Raw genomic sequence first — 26233 nt, forward strand, 5'->3', positions numbered from 1 at the left:
CTACTAGGCCATATTTGTTAAGTAATATTTAACTACACACACACGTGCACACACACACATGCACACAAACATTGATGGGCTGCTCTGGGGGCTCAGTGGTAAAGAATCTGCCTGCCAATGCAGGAGATGTGCATTCAGTCTCTGGGTCTGGAAGATCCCCTGGAGGAGGAAAGGGCAACCCACTCCAGTATTCTTGCCTGGAGAATCCCATGGACAGAGGAGACTGGCAGGCTACAGTCCATGGGGTTGCAAAACTGTTGGAAATTACTGAGTGACTAAATAACAACAACAAAATATAAATACACACAGACACATAAATAAGGGCTCAACAAAATTATTCTTCCCATCCTATGACTCTACAAGAAATATATTTAAGACTAGCTCAGGTTAAACTATGAAATACTGGAATATCTTCCTGGTTTCTGGTTTCTTCCCAAGGTCATAAACACTAAGAATTAATCATCCACACTGTGCATACTGATACATAGGGGGAGGACCATCAGAATGCAAATAATTTCCCCCAAAGGAGCTTTTTCTTTTGTTTCTTATGATATTCCATAAACAGGCATATCTTATAAAAAATACAAATCTATTGCATATTAAGAATTTCAATTTTAAGGTATAGTTGTAATTGTAGACTTTTGAAGATATGTTCAAATGCAAAATTAGTAGCTATAACTTCTGCTTTAAAGTACAAAAACATTCACAAATGAATAAACAGTTCATAGCACAATAAGAGAGGACCTAACGTTGTTTCTAAACAATTTTCAGGTTTTCTGAGAATCCGTCATGTTTTTATGAAACATGTAAGACCCTGTAAACTGAAAATAAAGCTAATACAAATGTCATGAGGAATGCAAGTCAATAGTTCTTGATTTGTAACAGTTGGAGAAGATGAATGTTTCAGATCATTTCAAGATATAGGAAATGAAATTAAAGTATCATTGCTCTCAGTTAAAGTGCAACACTATGCCCAATAAATAAACACCCCACATCCAGGAAGCCAATATTAAACCAACTTATTTTCTTAACAGTTTAAAGACATTATCGTCACTGGACCATAACCTAATATAGATAGCAAAACAAATATGACTCCTCAAAGCCAGTCTCTTCCACCTCTCTAGAAATAGCACACATTTGCAGAAAACTGTTTGCTGTCCTCTGTGCAAAACATTACTCATTTGAATTTGTTTGTGCTCAGATTTAACCTGTGAGTTGCTTTCCCTTTTCACAGGCAGTTACAGACGTCATTATGGTGTAATTTCCAGATCTATTCTACTGTCCACCACTGCATTTCTACCAATCTGGGTGGCTGACCAGGATTGAAACTTAAAGGAGATCAGTCATGAGTACTTTGTGTCTTTTCCCAGTAAATAAAGCAGGAATCTAGTTAAGTTTACTATAAACATAAGGGTCGCTTCAGGAATGGAAGTAGGACCTAAGTTGGTGGCTCAGACAGTAAGGAATCTGCCTGCAATGCAGGAGATCCGTGTTGGATCCCTGGGTGAGGAGGATCCCCTGGAGGAGGGTTTGGTAACCTACTCCAGTATTCTTTATCCCCTGGAGAATCCCATGGAGAGAAGAGCCTAGCGCGCTGCAGTCCATGGGATCGCAGAGAGTTGGACACGACTGAATGACTAGCATCAACACTTACAAGGGTTGCTTCAGGAATGGAAACATGTCACAAGTGAGAAATAAAATCCTGCAAGGTTTTCTAAGGGTTTCGGGGATTGATTCCCTTATGTTTAAGAGAAAACCATGGAAGTACAATTTCCTCACCTGGATATTATCCCTTGAAGTTATGTGTCTTGGTCCTAGGAAACAGCCCTTAAAAAGAAAGCTGGATTCAGATGAGACAGAATCCTAGAGGAGTGTAGATCAGAAAGAAACCTGGGATCCGAGCCAGGGGCACTGAATTAAGCCCATCCTAAAACCTCCCCAACCTCCTCCTACAGGTTGTGAATCTGTATATAGTTTGCTTTCAGAAGACTTCTGTTTCCCTTTGAGTTTGTTTTTTCTTACCTGAGGTTAAAAGTACATTAGCAGATTTAGAACTTTTGATTGCATGAACTTCAGTATCACCTTCAAAAATCCATTAACAAAATGATACTTCAGTAACAAGTAACTTAAAGTGGAGGAGGATCATTTTATTACCAGACAGTTGGGGTAATTTTTTACCCTACTACGAGACATATGAACTCCTCCCAAGTTCATATGTTGAAGTCCTAACCCCTAATCTTGCAGAGTATGAATGTATGTGCAGACGGGACCTTTAAAGTGGTAAATTAAAACTAAGCCTTTACTGCTGAGCCCAAGACAATCTGATTAGTGTCTTTATAAGTGAAGGAAATTAGGACACCCAGAGACACAGGGACCTGTGTACACAGAAAACGACCATGTGAAGAAGCAGCAGGAGGGCAGACATTGCCCAGTCCAGGGGACAGACTTCAGAGAAATCTGCCAACAATCTTTGACTTCCTAAGCATCCACATTGTGTGAGCTGATTCATTGACACAAACCTATTTCACTCTATCTATCTGCCTATTGTCTGTCTATCTATCATCTACCTGTCATTTATCTATTGTCATCATCTTTATCCCATTCATTGATTAATCTACCTCTATCTAGATTAATCTACCTCTATCTATATTGACCAAATGTTCTGTTTATCTATTCACACATACATATACATATTGAAATATGTCCTGTAGGTTTTGTTGCTGTTGTTTAGCTGCTAACTCATGTCTGACTCTTCAGCGACTCCAGGGACTATTGCCAGCCAGGCTCCTCTGTCCATGGAATTTTCCAGGCAAGAATACTGGGGTGAGTTGCCATTTCCTTCTCCCAGGGATCTTCCCAAGCCAGGGATCAAACCCTCATTTCTTACATTTGCGGGTGGATTCTTTACCACTGAGACACCTGGGAAGCCCTCTCTTGGTGACATATAATAATTCAAACATCACATAAACATGATAAGGGCCACTGATTTTGCTTTGTACTCCTTGGGAGATAATGTAGGATGGAAACACAGTCCTGGATTTTTCTCACCCCAGGTCTGTCCTGTGATTAAGCTTCAGATCCCAAAGAAACGGCCATAATCTGTCTCTGTCTCTCTTTCCTATGCTCCTTTCTTCAAATGTTGATTTGGACTAATAATTTCATTCCTCGCAAGAGAAAATTTACTCTTTTTCATGCAGTAACTTTGGTGAGTACACAGTTGCTGTGTTTAATCATGTGAGCAGACTCAACTCCATACAAAAGTGTAAGCACAGAAACGGAGCTAGCAGGCTGCCTCCTTGACTCGGGTTCACAAAGTTATGCTTGCTCTGTGTGGCTGCAGTCTCTGTGAGCATCACTTGCACACATGTGCCAATGTGATTTCCAAAGGATGCACTTCAATGAATCAGAGGAGAGCCATTCAGGTGTCTCATACTAGCAGAGATAATCCAGTGTCATCTGTAGAGAAATACAACTCCCGAATGCTGCCCTCCCCCAAATCCACCCATGGACAACCAAAGGCCTCTGTTATCTTCTTCTGGGAGCAAGAAGGGATGCTTGCAACTCTTGTCTCTCCAGAAGACACTTTTCTAAGTGGGGGTGTAGGTCTGTACGCCACACTCATCATCATTTGAGAGAAACAAGTTGAGATGTTCAATACCTGTGATACTATTACATTGTGACAAATATAATAATAATAATAAACAGTAACACTGTTAACAATACTAACAGCAATCGCAATGGCTCGATATTATTCTCTCACACTCACACCTAGAGCCTTGTGCTTAATTATAATTTTAGGATTTCAACTAGGAAACTATTATAAACATGTCATAACTATTAAGAAAACTAAGCAGTAGTTAAGGCACTAATATAATGTAAGCCCTAAATATACTGGGAATCTGGCTTATAAACTAATGGCCCACAAAACAGCACATCAATGCAAAGCAAAGTAGTTCAAGGACAAACATAATTGTTTGGCTCACGTTTAAAGCTCTGAAAATGCATCCACTGTTTGGGAAATGCATATTAGATAATAATTTACGTGTCTAGAAACTGCTTCCACTTTACAGAATTTTCCATATGCCAAATAAACCATAACATGAAATGACAAATATCTATATTCCTCCTAATAAAGACGCACAGCAGTATTGCAGAGAAGCACCCATTTACTCTGAAAAGTAACCAAGTCAAGTCTAAAATGTTTTGTTTATGTGAGAAAGCTGGGTGGGGAGCAGCAAGAAAGAGCTTGTTGAGGACCATTTAAGGGACCCAGATAAACTGAATCTCAACAGAAAATGAAGATGCAGGGCTGTGTGAATCTTTTCTCTGTACAATGGTCACATGTGCTATCTTACCAATTCCCTTTCACATTACTGAAGGTATTTGAAAATACATATAATATAATGAGTAGTACATGGCATATAACTTTTCTAAACTGCTATCTTACTACTTGAAATGATTTACATTGTTATAGCTCCTTTTTTTCTGATTGTAAGAGTAACAGAATGTTATTAAATATCCTGGATGTGGCAGCTAAGTTCCAGCACAGTTCAATACATAAATAAATGTGTGTTTTTTTTTTAATTCAAACATTTAAAATAAATGATAAATTGAAATTCCTTCATAATCACACCTGCCAAAGGAAACTGCTCCAAACTTTTTTTATTCTACTATTTCCCTATGCATATTTATATATTCTTTCTGAAACTGGGGGAAACTGCACATTTTTGTCTTCCACTGACTTCCGCTGGTGTATATCAGATATCTTTCAATAACAGAACACTTAAAAATATGTTGCACAATATTATTATTATATTGCAGCAATACAAAATGCAGAGTTCCAGAGAAAAACAAGAAGAGATAAGAAGGCCTTCTTAAATGAAAAAAAAAAAATGCAAAGAAATTGAAAAAAATACAATAGAATGGGAAAGACTAGAGATCTCTTTAAGAAAACTGGAAGATGAAGAACACATTTCATGCAAGGCTGGGGACAATAAAGGACCGAAAAGTTAAGGATCTAATAGAAGCAGAAGAGATTAAGAAGAGGTGGTGATAATACACAGAAGAACTATACAAAAAAGATCTTAATGACTGGGATAACCACAATGGTATGGTCACTCACCTAGTCAGACATCCTGGATTGAGAAGTCAAGTGGGCCTTAGGAAGCATTACTACAAACAAAGCTAGTGGAGGTGATGGAATTCCAGCTGAGCTATTTCAAGCCCTAAAAGATGATGCTGTCAAAGACCACTTCATCTGTCTTCTAAGAACCCTATATGCAGGTCACGCAGGAACAGTTAGAACTGGACATGGAACAAATGACTGGTTCAAAATGGGAAGGGAGAATGACAAGCTGTATATTGTCACCCTGCTTATTTAAATTATATGCAGAGTACATCATGGGTAATGCTGGGCTGGACGAATGACAAGCTGGAATCAAGACTGCTGGAAGAAATATCAGCAACCTCAGACATGCAGATGATACCATTTATATGGCAGAAAGCCAAGAAGAATTAAAGAGCCTCTTGATGAAGGTGCTTAGGGCTTCCCTGGTGGCTTAGAGGTTAAACCATCTGCCTGCATTGCGGGAGACCTGGGTTCAATCCCTGGGTCAGGAAGATCCCCTGGAGAACGAAATGGCAACCCACTCCAGTATTCTTGCCTGGAGAATCCCATGGATGGAGGAGCCTGGTGGGCTACAGTCCACGGGGTCTCAAAGAGTCGGACACGACTGAGCGACTTCACTTTCACTTGATGAAGGTGAGAGAGGAGAGTGAAAAAGCTGGCTTAAAAGTCAACATTCAAAATCATATTACGGCATCCAGTCACAATACTTTATGTCAAATAGAAAGGGAAAAATTGGAAGCAGTGACAGATTTTATTTTCTGGGGCTCCAAACTCACCATGGAAGGTGACTGCAGCCATGAAATGAAGAGACATCTTCTCCTTGGAAGGAAAGCTAAGACAAGCCTTGACAGTGTATTAAAAAGCAGAGACATCACTTTGCCAGCAGAGGTCCATGTAGTCAAAGCTATGTTTTTTCCAGTAGTCACGTATGACTGTGAGAGTCGGACCATAAATCAGGCTGAACACCAAAGAATTGATGCTTTCAAACTGTCGTGTTGGAGAAGACTTTTGAGAGTTCCTTGGACTGCAAAGAGATTAAACAAGTCAATTCTAAAGGAAATCAACCATGCATATTCACTGGAAGGACTGATGCTGAAGCTGAAGCTGCAGTACTTTGGCCACCTGATGGGAAGAGCAGACTCACTGGTAAAGACCCTGATGCTGGGAAAAATTGAACACTATGGTAGGTTCAATCCTGAATAGAACCAAGAGTTGAAACGGGAGATGCTATTTTTTTTTAACTCTCCTATGGATTGAATAGAAGATGAAACATGTATCGTTCCTCCATTTCTCTCAGATTTAAAAATTGATGATTATCAGTGCACTGTACTTAAAGGACTAAATAACCCTCAGCACAAATCTGTTAACAGAGGGAGAGGAAAAAGGACTCTCTTAACATAGGCTAACTATGCCACCTCAAATGACAATTCAATATTCTGTGTGGAGGGGGGGAAGCACTGGAGACAAACAAAAATATTCTATTTCTCTTTAAGGACAGTTTAGAAGGAATGCAGAATAGAAATCGCAAATGTGTCAGAAGGATACAACTGATAACGAAGAAGTGGCTGTGAGTAATTTAGCACAGGCTTGGAAAGAAAAAGGCAAGTCAGAAAGCAGCTGAAAATTCAAGTAACTGAGTGCTTAGAGATGTAATGTTGGCTATTGGTCACCCATCATTTTCTAAAGACAATGTGTTCCTGAAAAGACAGATAGATACTCAACAACATAGTTTTTCAGGAAAGGTCAGTCACATTTGCATAAACTAATTTCAACTCATGCCCAGTGAAATCTTAAGCTCCTAAATGATTTACTGACTGTTTTCTAAAATAGTAAATAATTTTCTCAAAAATACATGGTAAGTTTCTTTAGGGAAATGTTATATTCTGCAAGTTTTTGTTTTCTTTTTTCCTGGGGAAAAATAGTTGTCTTTTAAAAATTCATGTTAGTAACTTCTCAGAAGCACACATCTGCATTACAAACTGAATTAAAATTCTCCTTCTTCCTTTAACAGCTGTGAATTGTATCAGTTATGGGGTAGAATAAGAGATTCTTTTAAAAGGAGCAAATATATTTGCTATTACCTATCTTGCGCTGGTCCTCTAAGAAGTTGATTGAGTTGGGACTTTAAAAGAAAATGAATTTCATTTATATAAATGTACAGTATATGGATAACATGGATATAATTAACTGAATAGCCTCCATAATTTGGGACTAAATCAATCTTAATATATGCCAAGTCCAAAAAATCTTCTCAGGATTAGGAAACATGATTTAGAATGAATAAAAAGAAAAAAAGGCAACATGATGGATCAGGTTCTTCTTTTGTTAGCAAGTTGAATTGAAGCCTTTTAGGATTATTTCAGGAACATGCATAGCGACTGAAATAGCATAAATTTAATTGGCAGCCAATTCAGTGCTTTCCATTAAATAGATATCCAAGCCATGAATTGCAATGAGAATTAAATTTGTTTCAGAGCCAGTAATATCTGATCTAAAATGCTATCATGGGAAAAGTATAATTTCTGCCCACAAAAGAGAAACCCTTTGTCACAATTGCTTTATTCATACTTCCTCAACTACCAAAAGAGATAGCCTTGTACAAGTTGATAAGAAATGTTTATTTTTACAGATAGTTTTTGCCTTTGCCAATTACATAGTTATTTACTGAAGTAAGATTGTACGACTATTTTCTTGTTTTTAAAAATCTTTACTCCCTCAAATATTTACTAAAAATAAAACCTATGGTAAAAAATTTTGCTCAAATGTGAAATGCCAATGAAAAAATAAGAGCCCAAATCCACCTTCTGGCCCAGAGGTAGATTACAAATGACTAGTAACAGGAGCTCCAGTGCACAATTCAGTTCAGTTCAGTCGCTCAGGCGTGTTTGACTCTTTGCGACCCCATGGACTGCAGCACATCAGGCCTCCCTGTCCATCACCAACTCCCGGAGTTTACCCAAACTCATGTCCATTGAGTCGGTGATGCTATCCAACCATCTCATCTCCTGTTATCCCCTTCTCCTCCCGCCCTCAATCTTTCCCAGCCTCAGGGTCTTTTCAAATGAGTCCGTTCTTCGCAACATGTGGCTAAAGTATTGGAGTTTCAGCTTTAACATCAGTCCTTCCAATGAACACCCAGAACTGGATTTCCTTTAGGAGGGACTGGTTCGATCTCCTTGCATTGCAAGGGACTCTCAAGAGTCTTCTCCAACACCACAGTTCAAAAGCATCAATTCCTTGGCACTCAGCTTTCTTTAGTCCAACTCTCACATCCATACATGACCACTGGAAAAACCATAGCTTTGTCTAGATGGACCTTTGTTGGTAAAGCAATGTCTCTGCTTTTTAATATGCAGTCTAGGTTGGTCATAACTTTCCTTCCAAGGAATAAGTGTCTTTTAATTTCATGGCTGCAATCACCACCTGCAGTGATTTTGGAGCCCCCCCAAAAATAAATTCTGGCACTGTTTCCACTGTTTTCCCTGTTTCCCCATCTATTTGCCATGAAGTGATGGGATGGGATGCCATGATATTCATTTTCTGAATGTTGAGCTTTAAGCAAAATTTTTCACTCTCCTGTTTCACTTTCATCAAGAGGCTCTTTAGTTCTTCTTCACTTTCTGCCATAAGGGTGGCATCATCTGCATATCAGGTTATTGATATTTCTCCCGGCAATCTTGATTCCAGCTTGTGCTTCATCCAGTCCAGCGTTTCTCATGATGTACTCTGCATATAAGTCAAATAAGCAGGGTGACAATGTACAGCCTTGATGTACTCCTTTTCCTATTTGGAACCAGTGTGTTGTTCCATGTCCAGTTCAAACTGTTGGTTCTTGACCTGCATACAGATTTCTCAAGAGGCAGATCAGGTGGCCTGATATTCCCATCTCTTTAATTATTTTTCACAGTTTATTGTGATCCACACTGTTAAAAGATTTGACATAGTCGATAAAGCAGAAATAGATGTTTTTCTGGAACTCTCTTGCTTTTTTGATGATCCAGCGGATGTTGGCAATTTGATCTCTGGTTCCTCTGCTTTTTCTAAAATCAGCTTGAACATCTGGAAGTTCATGGTTCACGTATTGTTGAAGCCTAGCTTGGAGACTTTTGAGCATTACTCTACTAGTGTGTGAGATGAGTGAAATTGTGTAGTAGTTTGAGTATTCTTTGGGATTGCCTTTCTTTGGGATTGGAATGAAAACTGACCTTTTCCAGTCCTGTGGCCCCTGCTGAGTTTTCCACATTTGCTGGCACATTGAGTGCAGCACTTTCACAGCATCATCTTTTAGGATTTGAAATAGCTCAACTGGAATTCCATAACTTCCACCAGCTTTGTTCTTAGTGATGCTTCCTAAGGCCCACCTGACTTCACATTCCAGGATGTCTGGCTCTAGGTGAGCCAATCATTATCACGTGGTGCTTACACAAATCCCTAGGTACCTATACCCAATCTCTTCACACACACGCCTCATCTATCCTTTGGTTCCCGAATGGGATTTTAAATGAAAATTCACTGGCATCAGAGCTTCTTTTTACAGTAATACTCAGCTCAGTTAATCAGGGCAGATTTATGGAAGTCTTGCTGTTTGTCACTTTGAGCTGCTCTTTTACTGTTTCTCCAGGTTCTCCCAACAAGCTCTGTGTACTTACTCTGTTTATGACATTTAAAATCAAACTGAAAATATCACAAACAAAAACAAAATCTTGATAAGATTTTGACTGGTACTGTATTGAATAATGAAATTTGGAGCTATTTTGGGAAATAATTTAGGGAAGAAATTGTGGAGAATTAATATTTTCATTTCAATGTCTTCCCACTCATACTTCACCTTTAGTTGGGTCTTCTTTAAAAATCTTCAGGTACCCACACAGTTCCTACATATCTTTTCTTAACATTTATATTTGCTGTATCATGTTCAGCAGCTATCATTGGTCAGGTTTAGAGACTTGTCTTCTACTCTTAATTTCTCAAGTTTGTGTAACACTGAATGCTTTACAAAATATATATTGTTTCTCTTTTTATGTTACCTCTTCACACTATACTTCTTGATTTTTTAGTGTGTATGATGATCATACTGCACCTTTCTACCTAGAACTTTTATACTCATGTTCATATTTAAGGTAAGTTTTCTTTTCTTTCTTTCTTTTTTTTTTTTTTTTTTTTAACTTTTTGCTACACTTGTATGATGGAGAAGGAAATGGAAACCCACTCCAGTATTCTTGCCTGTGAAATCCCATGGGCAGAGGAACCTGATGGGCTACAGTCTCTGGGGTCACAAAGAGCTTAACACGACTAAGCACAGCACATTGTATGATATAAGATCCAGGATTAAATGAAACACATTACTCACAGTGAAAGTGCCAGCTGCTCACTTGGGTCTGATTCTTTGTGACCCCATGGACTTCAGCCCACCAGGCTCCTCTGTCCGTGGGATTCTCCAGCCGAGAATACTGGAGTGGGTTGCCATTCACTTCTCCAGGGGGAACTTCCTGACCCAGGGATAGAACCTGAGTCTTCTGCATTGGCAGGTCGGTTCTTTAATGTCTGAGCCACTGATAAGGGTAGCCTTCTGTCTTCAGACTGACAGGGATTGCTTCTAGACATGGTTACCCTTGAATATTGATTTCTAGGTATCTGAATCTTTCTATTTCCCAGAACCCAGGAGGCTCACACTTTCAATTCTATTTGTTGACTTGTACTTTTATCCAATTTCTGGTCCTTGGGTATGCCTATCTTATTTTTGGCTTTGCTGTGTCTTCTTACTTTGTCACTGTGATATGTTTTGAAAGGGTGGCAGGGTTAAGCAGTTAACCTTTAAGTATGAATTTATAATACTTTCTCAACCAAAATCTTTAAGATTACAAAGTGGAAAAAATTAAAGTAAATCGTTTGATATACTTTAAATTGTTTGATACACTTTATACATTAAAAACATTAATAACAATTTGAAAAAAATCACCACTGTTTATGTGATGACCGTAGCATGGTATTACTGACCTGGGTACAAATCAGATATTCTGCCATTTGTATCCTATATAAATGTGATCTTCTTAGAGTTGTCTCCATTTCATAGTTGAGGAAACCCAGGCAAAGCAAGCTTAAGTGACCTGACTGATATCGAAAATTGGAAAGTAACAGAGCAGAAGTCTTTAAATCTACTCAATTCTAAAACTGACACATTTTATATTATCTGATACCACCTGCCTAAGTGTTAAGTAAAAATTAAAAGGTGTACATACTTTATAGATATATTTCAATGAAAGACTTTTTAATTTTGATTTCATATGTATTTCTAAGTGTTTTTTAAAGAGCCAAGAAACAGTCCACTCTTTTGCAATATGTAATAGCTGGAAGATACTTTTAGTTTTCTTTAAACATCTATCTGCATTACAGAAGTCATGATTATTAAATCAATTTCCAATTAAATTTATTCTTCATTGTCAGGTTGACTTTGGAGACTTTAAAATTTCTTTTTCCATTTTGTTTTATTTTGGCTTCTTGGCTTGAAAGGACAAGAAAAAAAAAACATTGTAATTAAGTTTTTGGAATTTGGCTAAAACTCAGCAGTGAGCCCATCTGTGACAGAAACTAACTAAATGCTCATGAAATGCATTTCTGCATGTTGGATGCACAACTGAAGTACTATTAATAGCCCCTCATGTGGAGACGTGACCGTGTTGTACTTGGAATCTAAGTTAAGCAGATGGGCTACTACGGTGACAGTTTAGCAGGGAAGTGCCTGCCCACCCACTCACTCTTCCTGGCCCATGACAGCTTAATGACATCAGAGCCACAGATGAATGAATGGTGCCTGAAACTCTGAGCAAGTCATTGGAGGGGAGCCACAAAAGAGACTCACTTCCCCCAGAATGCTTCTCAGCTTACTTAGATGGAAGTAAACTTTCCTTATAAAGATTTTTAGGGATGCTGTAGTGGCAAATATTAATAATTGGCATATAGGATTAATTACACACCTAGAATCTTTGAAAATGGTAAAAAATACATTATTTTTCAATGTTTTTTGTTACTTATCTACTTAAGTCTTCCCACCCCCCACTGAAAATATGTATATTTATTTATTTATTTTTTATTTATTTTTATTAGTTGGAGGCTAATCACTTTACAATATTGTAGTGGTTTTTGCCATACATTGACATGAATCAGCCATGGACGTGTTCCCCATCCCTATCCTTCCTCCCACCTCCCTCCCCATCCCATCCCTCTGGGTCTTCCCAGTGCACCAGCCCCGAACACTTGTCTCATGCATCCAACCTGGGCTGGTGGTCTTTCACACTTGATAGTATACTTGTTACAATGCTATTCTCTCTGAACATCCCACCCTCGCCTTCTCCCACAGAGTCCAAAAGTCTGTTCTATACATCTGCGTCTCTTTTTCTGTTTTGCATATAGGGTTATTGTTACCATCTTTCTAAATTCCATATATATGTGTTAGTATACTGTATTGGTCTTTATCTTTCTGGCTTACTTCACTCTGTATAATGGGCTCCAGTTTCATCCATCTCATTAGACTGATTCAAATGAATTCTTTTTAATGGCTGAGTAATATTCCATGGTGTATATGTACCACAGCTTCCTTATCCATTCATCTGCTGATGGGCATCTAGGTTGCTTCCATGTCCTGGCTACTATAAACAGTGCTGCGATGAACATTGGGGTGCACGTGTCTCTTTCAGATCTGGTTTCCTCAGTGTGTATGCCCAGAAGTGGGATTGCTGGGTCATATGGCAGTTCTATTTCCAGTTTTTTAAGGAATCTCCACATTGTTTTCCATAGTGGCTGTACTAGTTTGCATTCCCACCAACAGTGTAAGAGGGTTCCCTTTTCTCCACATCCTCTCCAGCACTTATTGCTTGTAGACTTTTGGATAGCAGCCATCCTGACTGGCGTGTAATGGTACCTCATTGTGGTTTTGATTACTTAAGTCTTAATGCATTATTTTCTATGAAAATTAATCATTTCTTGTAGATCCTCTTAATTTTTTGTGACAGATTTATTCCCATAATATAGATTACAAACTCTAAGACATGTATTCAAAACATAAAACAATAGACTTATCTGTCTTGTAAATACAGATTTTTTAAAAAAAATTTGTATTGGAATCAAGCAATGTATAATAAGATCTATATTCAATGGTCAAGCTGAATTTATTCCAGAAAATTGGTAATTTAACATCACAAAATTTAGCAACAGTCAATAGATTCACTGACTATGACTCAGGATAAAATTGCAGTGTTATAGGCTGAGTCATTTGCCCTCAGAATTCACGTGTTGGGGTCCTAATGCCAGTACCTTAGAATGTGACTGTACCAGGAGATAAGTTAAACTGAGCCTGTTGGGGTGGCCCTAAAACAATGTGGCTGGTGTCCCTCTCTGAAAAGCAAAGCAGGATGCAGACTCACACAGAGGGAAAGACCGTGTGAGGACGCAGGTTGAGGGCAGCCACCTATAAGCTGAGCGGAGAGACCTCAGAAGACACCAACCTTGCTGACACCTTGATCCTGAACGTCTGACCTTCAGAATTGTGAACCACCAAATTTCTGTTGTGTATGCCACCCAGGATACAGCAATTTGTTACGGCAGCCCGAACAAATTAGCATATTTCCCTTTCTTCTTTAACATGTGTATATTCAGGATAATAATTCCATGAAAAATTAGCCACATAATTAAGTTTGCTGTTCATTCTTGAGTCATAAATTCTTCTATAATCATTTTAAGTCACAACACAAAGTCTGAATTAAATAATAAACCCAACATGTTAATCGATGTCTTCCACTGCCTTTGAAGTAAAGAACCGCGCCCCCGCCTTCTCTTTTTGAATGCCCACAGCCATGATTGACAACTCTCTTAATCAGGGAAAAGAAATGGGAGATTGGGGTTGACATGTTCACACTACTGATACTACGTATAACATAGTAACTAATGAGAAGCACCATGCAGCACAGGGAGATCAGTGGTCTGTGGTCATCTACATGGGGAGGAAATCCAAAAACGACAGGCGATGTGCGTACATATACACATATACAGCAAAAACTAACACAGCATTTAAAGTGACCATTCATTGTTGCTCTTCAGTCACTCAGTCCTGTCTGACTCTCTGCAACCCTATGGACCGCAGCACGCCAGGCCTCCCTGTCCATCACCAACTCCTGGAGCTTACTCAGACTCATGTCCATTGAGTCAGTGATGCCATCCAGCCATCTCATCCTCTGTCGTCCCCTTCTCCTCCTGCCTTCAGACTTTCCCAGCATCAGGATCTTTTCTGGTAAGTCTCTTCACATCAGGTGGCAAAAGTATTGAAGCTTCAGCTTCAGCATCAGTCTTTCCAATCTGTATTCAGGATTTTTTTCCTTTAGGATTGACTGGTTGGATCTCCTTGTAGTCCAAGGGACTCTCAAGAGTCTTCTCCAACACCACAGTTAAAAAGCATCAATTCTACAGTCCTCAGCTTTCTTTATGGTCCAACTCTCACATCCGTACATGACTACAGGAAAAAACATAACTTTGACTAGATGGACCTTTGTTGGCAAAGTAATATCTCTGCTTTTTAATATGCTGTCTAGGTTGGTCATAACTTTCCTTCCAAGAAGTAAATATGTTAATTTCATGGCTGCAGTCGTCAGCTGCAGTGATTTTGGAGCCCAAGAAAACAAAGTCTGTCACTGTTTCCATTGTTTCCCCATCTATTTGCCATGAAGTGATGGGACCGGATGCCATGTTCTTAGTTTTTTGAATGTTCAGTTTTAAGCCAGCTTTTTCACTCTTTTCTTTCACTTTCATCAAGAAAGTTCCTCTTCACTTTCTGCTGTAAGGGTGGTGTCATCTGTATATCTGAGGTTATTGATATTTCTCCCAGAAATCTTGATTCCAGCTTGTGCTTTATCCAGCCCAGAATTTCACGTTATGTGCTCCTCATAGAAGTTAAATAAGCAGGTGACAATATACAGCCTTGATGTACTCCTTTCCCAATTTGCAACCAGTCCGTTGTTCCATGGCCAATTCTAACTGTTGCTTGTTGACCTGCATACAGGTTTCTCAGGAGGCAGGTCAGGTGGTCTGGCATTCCCATTTCTTTCAGGATATTCCATAATTTGTTGTGATCCACTCAGTCAAAGGCTTTAGCATAGTCAATGAACAGTATGAAAAGTGACTATACTGTAATAAAAATTAATAAAAAACAAATAGACAATTATCTACCTAAAAAATTGGCCTTTGCTCTCTCACCATTTCACCTGTTTCCTTAGTTTCTAGCTGTGGTTTTGAACACTTTAAGAAGATGGGAGAGGAGGGTTGTAAGGTGACAAAGTACTTCTGACTTGGTTGGGTACAGTTCATACTTTTTAGGAGATGGTTAAAAGTGATCTTGCTCTGTTAGAATTGTGTGTGTGTGTGGGTGTGTGTATCTTTTTTAGGCATTTTTGTTCCTGGAAACCTTTCACTTTCAACTTCCATATTATAGGTGACACATTCCACTGCCTAAGCCTTTGACTCCTGTGCAGTCAGCACCACATGTGCTGTCGAGGTCTGTCCTAAATAGCCCACACCCACTCCATAGAAAATAGCTGAACATTTCTTGCCCCCCAAAACCGTAAAAATGCAGACATATTCTGATACAGCTGCCATAACTTGCAGTTTGAGAAATGTTGCATGTTAAATCTTTGTCTTGTAAACATTACCGATGTCTGTTAGCATAAGAAAAGTGTTAAGTAGACCCATCATGGGTATTTAATTCTTAAATACATCTATGCAGATGTATTTCTGCATGGGAACCATGGCATGCTCATCCTTACTGATGTCCTGTAGAAGTAGCATTCTATGCTGTAGCACCGTGCTCTTCAACCTATCACTCTCTTGCTTGAGCCAGTTTAGTTACTCATGAGATGACTAGTTTTAGTGAAAGGGCTCTGAGCATTTGTAACATGAGTCACCTTTGAGTAAATTTCTCTTCCTCTTAGACACTGGGATGATGTGTTAGAAATGGTGGAGTTCAAGAGAGCAACACCTCGATCTTTGAGTCCTTCCTTGGAAGTGATTTTGTGTGAATGAGAAATTTGTTTTTATTTACAAAGAAACACATTTGGACTCCAGCAAAATCTAGCCTTACCTGATCAATACATATATGTTGAGAAAAAATATATAGGTTTAGAAATTATGACTTCAGTGCATAGGCTCTAGCCTTTATTTTTTATATTTTCTGTGGGTAACTATATAATGATACCAATTCTCTATTAATATCTATAAGTCCATTTTATAAATGTGAAAAATTTGATTGTTGTATATATCCATTCCAGTATTCTCCTGCCTGGGAAATTCCAAGGACAGAGGAGCTTTGTTCCCAGGACAATCCAAGGGGTCATAAAGAGTCAGACACAACCAAGCATGCATGCAGCAGCATCATCCAGGTAATTATTCCTTGGTGGCAGAACCGCTATGAGAGGCATAGTGTAGCATAATTTTTATGAGGACACATTCTGGTGTCGTAAGCCCTGGGTGTTAATCCTAGTGCCAATACCTACTATTAATAGTAGTGTGACTTGCGGAAAAGTACTCCCTTCGCCTCACTGTCCCCATGGAGACACTAACGGCGCTTATAACACAGGCATGTAGAGAATAATAAATGGAACAATGTGAGCACAATGCCCCGTGACCCACAATTCAATTGTTACAGGGAGAATCAGGGGCTGCTGTTGGGATGTCCCCTGCAGTGTTCATTTCTACAGAATATAAATGAGCTAACTGGTCGCTAAGAAAATGTCAATGGGAATAATGGACTCGAGTGGTACTGTGAAGCCTACAAAGCAAGACACATAGCAACCTTGTGAGAACAGGTCATTAGTAAAAATTTTCAAGTGTTACCAAGGAAGCATCATTTAGGGAGTCAATATCAACACCCTAATGTTTTGTAGAATCATGTTGCTACTATAGTGGATGAGTGAAAGATGGTTGCAAATACTGTGTCACATTTCATTCTTTCCTTTGGATGTGACAAAATTCATGGATCTCTAAGATACAGATCAAATAAAGTATTTTATTAATTATATTACTTAAATATATGATTAAATCATTATTTCCTACGATCGGGTAATAATTACAGTTTTATAAAGTGAAAAAAGATGAAAGTGTTAGTCATTCAATCGTGTCTGACTCTTTGCCACTCCATGGACTCTAGCCTGCCAGGCTCTCCTCTCCATGGAATTCTCCAGGTAAGAATACTGGATTGGGTAGCCATTTCCTTCTCCAAGTGATTTTTCCAGTCCAGGGATTGAACTCAGGTCTCCTGAATTACAGGTAGATTCTTTATTGTCTGAGCCACCAAAGCAAAACCTAAAGACTTGCTTATAATCTACTGTTTAAACCTTTTTTTTTTTTAATCAAAAATCAAATTCAGAAATAATCAGCATGTGTACAAAAGAAGGGCAAATAAGTCTTTCTATGTATCTTATTTATAAATAACCTTAATATTACCTGGCAATGTATTTTTCACTTTTGCGTTTATGTGTGAATTAGGGGGAATGTGAACAAAGACCAGTTGTAGAAATGGGGTAATTAAGGCTTGAGCAGACAGCAGCATGAATAAGGGTCTCAAACAAAATGCACATAATAAATGGTTGCCTTCATCTGTGCGGCAGACCTAGTTTCATTGGTAATGGTGTTTGAGACTAGCTCAATACCTAATAATGAACAAACAAAAAAGTTTAAATGAACTGACTGAGAAATTTGCAAACCACCAGTACTTTCTGCAAGTCAAAACTTCACAGGTATTGGAACCTATTAGGAAGCACGGTATAATTAAAACAGAAAGGACAAGATTACAACAACAAAATGTCTAACTTCAATAGTGTCTTTTTAAAATCTAAAACAGAATCTGCTGATCAATATATTGTCAATGCACAGTAAGACCCTTGGGTTCTCATTTCAATTCAATAAATGAGTTATTATTTATGAAACATTTAAAATAGAACCTGGTACATCATAAGCTATATATACATGTTCTCTAAAATACTACTAATAATAATAATTTATAACATAATACTACATAATTCATAAGTAAAATTATTTGTTATCTTTAATAACCAAACAAAGCAACACTAGAAAATGTTAGCACTGTTCTCCCTTAGGCTTTGTCATGTACTGAATTGCGTCCCCACTTTAAATGATATACTTAGGGACTTCCCTGGGCGTCCAGTGGTTAAGAATCCATCTTGCAATGCAGGGGCCACAGACTCGATCCCTGGTAGGTGAACTAAGACCCCACATGCCATAGAGCAACTAAGTCCATGTGCCACAACCAGAGTCTGTGCACCCAATGAAGACCCCAAGTGCCCCAACTGAGACTCGTTGTAGCCAAAGAAATAAATATTAACATAATAAATTGGAGTTCTAACCCTGGTGCCTGTGAATGTGACCTTACTTAGAAACAGAACCTTTACACAAGAATTAGGCTAAGGTGAGGTCATTCTGGAGTACAATGGGCCTTAACCCCACATGACTGGTGTCCTTGTAAGAAGAGAAAAATGTGCACAGACAGACATGGGATGATGGCCACGTGAAGATGGAGCGGAAATTGGAGATTCGCTGCCACGAAGGAAGGAAGCTGAAGGTGAAAGCCAAACGAGGGGTCTTCCCCAAGAGTTCTGGCCCTGCCTACATTATGCTTTTAGGTCCTTGGTTTCCAGAACTCTGAGAGAATACATTTCAGTTGTCAAGACTTCTGGTTCATGGTACTTTGGTATAGCTGCCCTAGGAGACTAACACACGTCCTTTCTTTATTCCTCCAAAGGAAGACATGTAGAGAAATACTTAAAAGCTAAAGCTAAAGCTCCAATACTTTGGCCACTTGATGCAAAGAGCCAAGTCACTGGAAAAGATTCCGATGTTGGGAAAGACTGAGGGTAAGAGGAGAAGGGGGTGACAGAGGATGTGATGGTTGGATGGCATCATCAACTCAAGGAACTGGAGTTTGAGCAAACTCTGGGATATGGTGAAGGACAGGGAAGCCTGGCATGCTGCAGTCCATGGGGTCACAAAGAGTCAGACATGACTTAGCAATTAAACAATAACAAAAGGTCAAACAGTATAAAAAACACTATAAAGTTACACATTTGAAAACACTAAATCTTACACTCCTCCCACGTACAACTGCCTTTCTCCTGCTGAAAATATAAAGTAGGCTAGCCTCATCTGTGTATGGTGGCTAAAATAGAATACTGCTTAATATTTATATAAATACTTGTTTACATTTTTGTTAGCTTATAGTATTTCATTCCATTAATATATAGAATGTTTAATTATTCCAATAACAGTTCCCTTCAGAGAAGAGGAAGATTCAATTATGTTCTTGTTCTGTTGTGTTATTCAGAGAAATTCTAGCCTCCAGAGAGCCCTTGTAGAATCTATTTCATCAAAATAGGGTTCCTAACTGCTGTGTGAAAAAAATGAAGATCTCAAATGACATGATTTTGAGTGTTTCTAGAAGAGTTTATAATAATATCCAGCCAAAGTCAAAGATCTTTCTTGATAAATGTCACACACCCCTTGAAAATATGTACATTATTTTCAAATATATTTTGACATTGATTTCTAACATAATTCCACAGTGATAAGAGAACAGGCTCCCTATGATTTCAATACCTTTAGACCATGAAATTTTATAACCTTGTTTTATGTCCCTGTATGTATTCCATTTTCTTCTAGTTTATAGTCTACGGGAACTTGAATAGAATTTGCATCCCACTGTTGTTTGAAAATTGCATAAGTCTTAATTATTCTGAATTGGTTCAAGGTGATTTTCAGGTCTACTATATTCTTCTTCTCTGTATAGCCATTCTATCAATTTTTGAGACATTGATATTGAAACTGCAACTAAAAATCTTAATTTGTGTATTTAAAAATAATTGTAATATATAGTGCAATTATATGCAACTTTGTATGTAAAATATCAGTAACCTCATATATATAGATGACACCTGCCTAATGATAGACAGCAAAGAGGAACTAAATAGCCTCTTGATGAAGGTAAAAGAGGAGAGTGAGAAAGCTGGCTTAAAACTCAACATTCAAAAAACTAAGATTGTGGCATCTGGTCCCATCACTTTATGGAAATTGGGGAAATATGGAAGCAGTGACAGACTTTATTTTCTTGGACCCCAAAGTCACTGAAGATGGTGACTGCAGCCATGAAATTAAAAGACTTACTCTCTTAATTTCAATTAAAAGAAGAAAAACCATGACAAACCTAGACAGCATATTAAAAAGCAGAGACATCATTTTGGCAACAATGGTTCATCTAGTCAAAGCTATGGTTTTTCCAGTAGTCATGTACAGATGTGAGTTGGGCCATAAAGAAGGCTGAGCACTGAAGAATTGATGCTAATGAACTGTGGTGTCAGAGAAGACTCTTGAGAGTCCCTTGAACTGCAAGGAGATCCAACCAGTCCATCCTAAAGGAAATAAATCTTGAATACAGATTGGAAGGACTGATGCTGAAGCTGAAGCTCCAGTATTTTGGCCACCTGATACTAAGAGCCAACTCATTGGGGAAAACCCAGATGCTGGGAATGATTGAGGGCAGGAGGGGAAGGGAGTGACAAGGATGAGATGGTTGGATGGCATCAGTAATTCAGTGGACATGAGTTTGAGCAAACTCCAGGAGATAGTGAAGGACAGGGAAGCCTGGCGTGCTGCAGCGTATGGGTTTGCAAATAGTTGGATACAACTGAGCAACTGAACAAAAACAACAATATGTAACTTTGTTCTGTATTTTCCAAGTCTACTGTTATCATATTTCCACAATTTAAAAAAGAAAAAGGCAGAAAGAAAAACACCAATACAGTATACTAATGCATATATATGGAATTTAGAAAGATGGTAACAATAACCCTATATGTGAGACAGCAAAAGAGACACAGATGTATAGAACAGACTTTTGGACTCTGTGGGAGAAGGCGAGGGTGGGATGATCTGAGAGAATAGCACTGAAACATGTATATTATCAAGTCCAGGTTTGATGCATGAGACAGGGTGCTCAGGGTGGGTGCACTGGGATGACCTTGAGGGATGGGATGGGGAGGGAGGTGGGAGGGGGGTTCAGGATGGGGGACACATGTGCACCCACGGCTGACTCATGTCAATGTATGGCAAAAACCACTACAGTATTGAAAAAAAAAAAAAGAAAAGAAAAAGGAAAAAAATAATATCCAGTCAAATATTCCTAATTTTACATATAATTTTGCAGTTATGAATATATATGTTTGGATTTATATTCAGTGTAAGTTCAAACCCAAGTAGACCCAAATTGAACCCACTAAATGTTTGTCATCTACTGGGCTGCTCTTTAAAATTTTGTTTGAAATACAGTTTTAAAAAAAAATATAGTAAAACCTGCTGCTTATATAACTAGGCATAATTAGCAGTTGTACAACTTCATATTTGGTTGATTCTTGAACTAGGTCTGTTTGAACTGGCCCTGTACACTTATACATGGATATTTGTTACAATAAATTTACAAAATACACATGAACATTGCATACAAGACTTTAAGTGAATATTTAAGTATTTAAGTGAATAACCTATCCTTATACAGGCATAGGTGAGTGATTTTTAATGTAAAATTAATAATGTGTTAGCTTTCTTACTATTTTTTTATAACTTTACCTTTAAAAAATTACATTACTGTACTGTATGTCTTTCAGTCGTATAAACAGAGAAAGTGCTTATCAGTTTATCATCACAGGAGAGTGTTTTTTCTCAATGTAATAATGTTTCAATACCATATTATGAATATGACTGTAATAATGTAGCTCATAAAAAATTTATTGGCAAATCATTCATTAGTGTATAGGCTAGGCTACCATCATTCAACTGTATTAATCACACTAGGGGGCTATGAAGCAATCCTATTACTGCTTCTTTCTTATCAATGCACAGATCACTACAGCTGTAAATATAATAATTTTTTTCACATTATCTTTTCATTTGTGATGTCTCCTTTTAGTAAGACATAAAGCATTCACAACGTTTTCCATTACATAAGACGATATTCTGAGAGGGCAGCATGGACATACATACGCTACCATGTATAAACAGACAGCTAGCGGGAAGCTGCTGCATAGATGATCCAAGGGCTGGGAGGGCAGTGGGGTGGGAGGGAAGCCCAGAAGGAGGAGATGTGTGTAAATTTACCTTGGTATTCAGCAGAAACTAGCACAATACTGCAAAGCTATTATACTCCAATTAAAAAAATAAATTTAAAAATGGCAAAAAAATGACAGTATTGATAGTAGTTACTGATTCAACTTATAAACACAGAGAATGCAAACTGAGAGTATCAATAAATACAGTGCATTACTATAAATGAGCTGTCACTTCCTTATGCTTTTTTAAGTAACAGTTTTCTTTCTCTAACTTACTTTATTCTAGGAATACAGTCATACATATAACCAATAAAATATTTGTTAATCAACTGTTAATGTTATCAGTAAGGTTTCCAGTCAACATAAGGCTATTATTAGTAGCTAGGTTTCGGGGGAGTCAAAAGTTACATGCAGATTTTTTACCTCACGGAGGGTGATGACCCCTACACTGTTCAAGGGTCAACTGTACATCAAATGTGCCTCACAATCTTTCCTCTGAGTAAACAAACAAACAGCAAGTCTAACTGCCTAAAACACAACTCATCAGAAAGTAACAAACACAGTGCTTAGCTAAAAGGATCAGTAACAGTACTTACAAGTTAAAGGAATTATATAACAAAACCTAAGCATATAGCTACTGTATGTTAAATTGTTACACCTTTTGAAAAAGGCAGAATAAAATCTCACTTAATTTAAGAAATCATTTAATCATTTTAAATATGATTTTACACATGCATATGCCGCAAAACCACACGTGTTGGAGGCACGACTGATTTCTGCCTGGTATAATGACTAGATTGAGTTACAGGTCAATGAGCCCACCTGGACCTGGAATGGTGACTGCAGCCACGTAATTAAAAGACACTTGCTCCTTGGAAGAAACGCTATGACAAATCTAGACAGAATATTAAAAAGCAGAGGCACTACTTTGTCAACAAAGGTCTGTATAGTCAAAGCTATGGTTTTTCCAATAGTCATCTACAGATGTGAGAGTTGGACCATAAAGAAGGCTGAGTGCCAAAGAATTGATGCTTTCAAATTGTAGTGCTGGAGAAGATTCTTGAGAGTCCCTTGGACTGCAAGGAAATCAAACCAGTCAATCCCAAAAGAAATCAATCCTGAATATTCATCGGAAGGACCTCAATGCTGATGCTGAAGCTCCAATACTTTGGCCACTGGATGCATAGAGCTGACTCATTGGAGAAGACCCTGGTGCTGGGAAAGACTGAAGTCAGAAGAGGCTGGCAGAGGATGAGATGGTTAGCTAGCATCCCCAATTCAATGGAGAGGAGTTTGAGAAACCTCTGAGTGATAGTGAAGGATAGGGAAACCTAGCTTGCTGCAGTCTGTGGGGTCACCAAAAGTCAGACAGGGCTTAGTGACTGAACAACAAAAACATTGGGAATACATGTAAATCCATGGCTGATTCATATCAATGTATGAAAGAAAAGAAAAAAAAAAAAAAAAAAAGAAAAGAAAAAAGAAAAAAAAACAAAACATATGGATAGTCTCAAACAATGAGACATTAACAAAGATGACATAAACAGAGGCTTACAAAGCACTCATACCACAGAACTTGCGTCTGGGACCCTCCCACTCCCAGGCAAACATGCCCAGCTTCCTCCTAAAGAATGTAGGATCACGTGGAGAAAGGTCCAAGTCCTCCAGCAGGGATCTCAGCCATGAGAATCAGCACACCTTGGTATTCCACCTGAACCAAACCAGACCAGGAACAGCAATACCACCCAAACCAGCCAACCTACAAGACTGAAACATAACATGTATGTTGTTTAAGTCAGTGAACTTTTGAAGGAGCTTATTACGGTTAAGGGCACTTCTTTGAGTGCTAGTTTTAGATAAATGTTTTCTTTACAAAGCACACCAAATCAAGAGAAAAGAGGCATTTCAGCATAGCATTACAACAGCAGCTGCTCTTCAACAATCAGGTACAAATAAGCTGGTAAGACAGTTCCCACGCCATGTATGAGCTAGCCTTAATTGTTGTTGCTGGTGTTCAGTTGCTAAGTCGTGTCTGCCTCTGTGACCCCAGGGACTGCAGCATGCCAGGCTCCTCTGTCCTCCACTATCTTCCAGAGTTGGCTCAAATCCATGTCCACAGGTCAGTGATGCTCTCCAGTCATTTCATCCTCATTTTCATCTTTCCCAGGATCAGCGTCTTTTCCAAGGTCATTAATTAGTTGCTAACTACTTAGCAGCGGACGCGTGTAATATTCTATGGACACATGGAGATATAATCTTCACCACAAGCCCTGTGGAGTCAAACCCAGCTTCTTTGCTATTACGTCCTGGTGTGTAACACAGTGTCCATCAGCGGCAGGTCTGGGCCGTGCACCCCAGAAGGACAGCAGTAGAGCTGCTCTGGGACAGGCTGGGTCCTGGGACCTGGGACCCTCTGCTGCGGTGCTAGTACCTTGATAATCCTTGAGTGGCAAAATACAAAGAAACTATAAGTGACTAAAATTAACCATGTGCATAAAAAGTTGGAGAAAATTATGGACAACGAGATACAAAAAGACCAAAAAGCCCAACTGTCACTTCTGAAGAGCCAGGAGAAAAGCAGGGGACTGTACATGGCCCCTGCACAAAACACCACCAAGGAGGTGGGCGAACCTCCTAAGCCACCCCTCTGGCTGGACCCCTGGACCCCTGGACACCCCTACCCTCAGCCCATGTAAAGCATGAGCTCGCCCACTCTTGGGAGCAGCACAGGAACCTGGTGTTTGTTCTCACTCCCTCCTGCTGCAGCAGTGGGCCCCCCAAAAAAGCCTTGCCTGAATTTTTTTGTCTGGCCTTTGATTGATTTATATTGACTGGGGAAGGCCAAGAACTTTGGTCAATATCATAAATGGTATAACAGAGCAATTAAGAAAGTGATTCTCAACCTGAGTGTGGAAGTTTGTGAAGAGAATGGTGGGATGAAGCAGGAGGAGGAACATCGTGTGGAGTTATTTAGGCAGAGGAGCATCCTGGTGAAGGGGGGTGGGGGGTTTGGGAGTGGTAACTGAAAGAGGTCTGCCCTGAGCGCTGATCTGAGGCTGAGGGAGGACAGTGGGAAGACAGAGGCCAGAAGAACAGAGCAGTTCCTGATAATCTCAGAACTCCTAAACCACAGGGAGCGCTTCTCTGGTGCCCAGTGGTAAAGAGTCCACCTGCTGATGCAGGAGACGTGGGATCGGTCCCTGGGTGGGGAAGATCCCCAGAGAAGGAACTGGCAACCCACTCCAGTATTCTTGCCTGGAGAATCCCATGGACAGAGGAGCATGGAGGCTACAGTCTAAGGGGTCACAAGAGTCAGATAGGGCCGAGCACACACAGCACACACGAGGCCCAGGGCGATGGTAGACTGCATCATAAACACCATGTGTCTACAGGTGTTTCAACAGCATTCCTCAAAGTTCACGTCCGCTGGGACTTCATGGCCCGACATGGAAATGGGGGCTCCATAGTTGTAGTCGAGGTAAAGAAAGAGAGGAGAGCACACCAAATTTGGGGCACGCACGCTCGCATGCTAAGTCACTTCAGTAGTGTCCAGCTCTTTGTGACCCCATGGACTGAAGCCTGCCAGGCTCTCTATCCATGGGATTTTCCAGCCAAGAATACAGGAGTGGGTTGCCATGCCCTCCTCCAGGGGATCTTCTCAACACAGGGATCGAACTCACATGTCTTATGTCTCCCGAATTGGCAGGTGGGTTCTTTAATGCTAGCTGGATCTGGTGGGGGACCTTCAATCTAGTGAGAGTGTCCTCATAAAGAAAGAAAAGAATACAAAGAAACACAGAGGAGAAGGCAGTGTGAAAAGGGAGGCAGAGATTGAAGCGATGTGTCTATAAGCCAAGGACCACCAAGGATGGCAGGATGTCACAAAAACTAGGAGAAGACAGAGGACGGTTTCTCCCTAAGAGACTCCAGCAGGAACTGGTCCTGCCAAACCCTC

Source organism: Cervus canadensis, chromosome 14 (genome assembly GCF_019320065.1).
Source record: "Cervus canadensis isolate Bull #8, Minnesota chromosome 14, ASM1932006v1, whole genome shotgun sequence".
In the NCBI taxonomy this organism is placed as follows: Eukaryota; Metazoa; Chordata; class Mammalia; order Artiodactyla; family Cervidae; genus Cervus; species Cervus canadensis.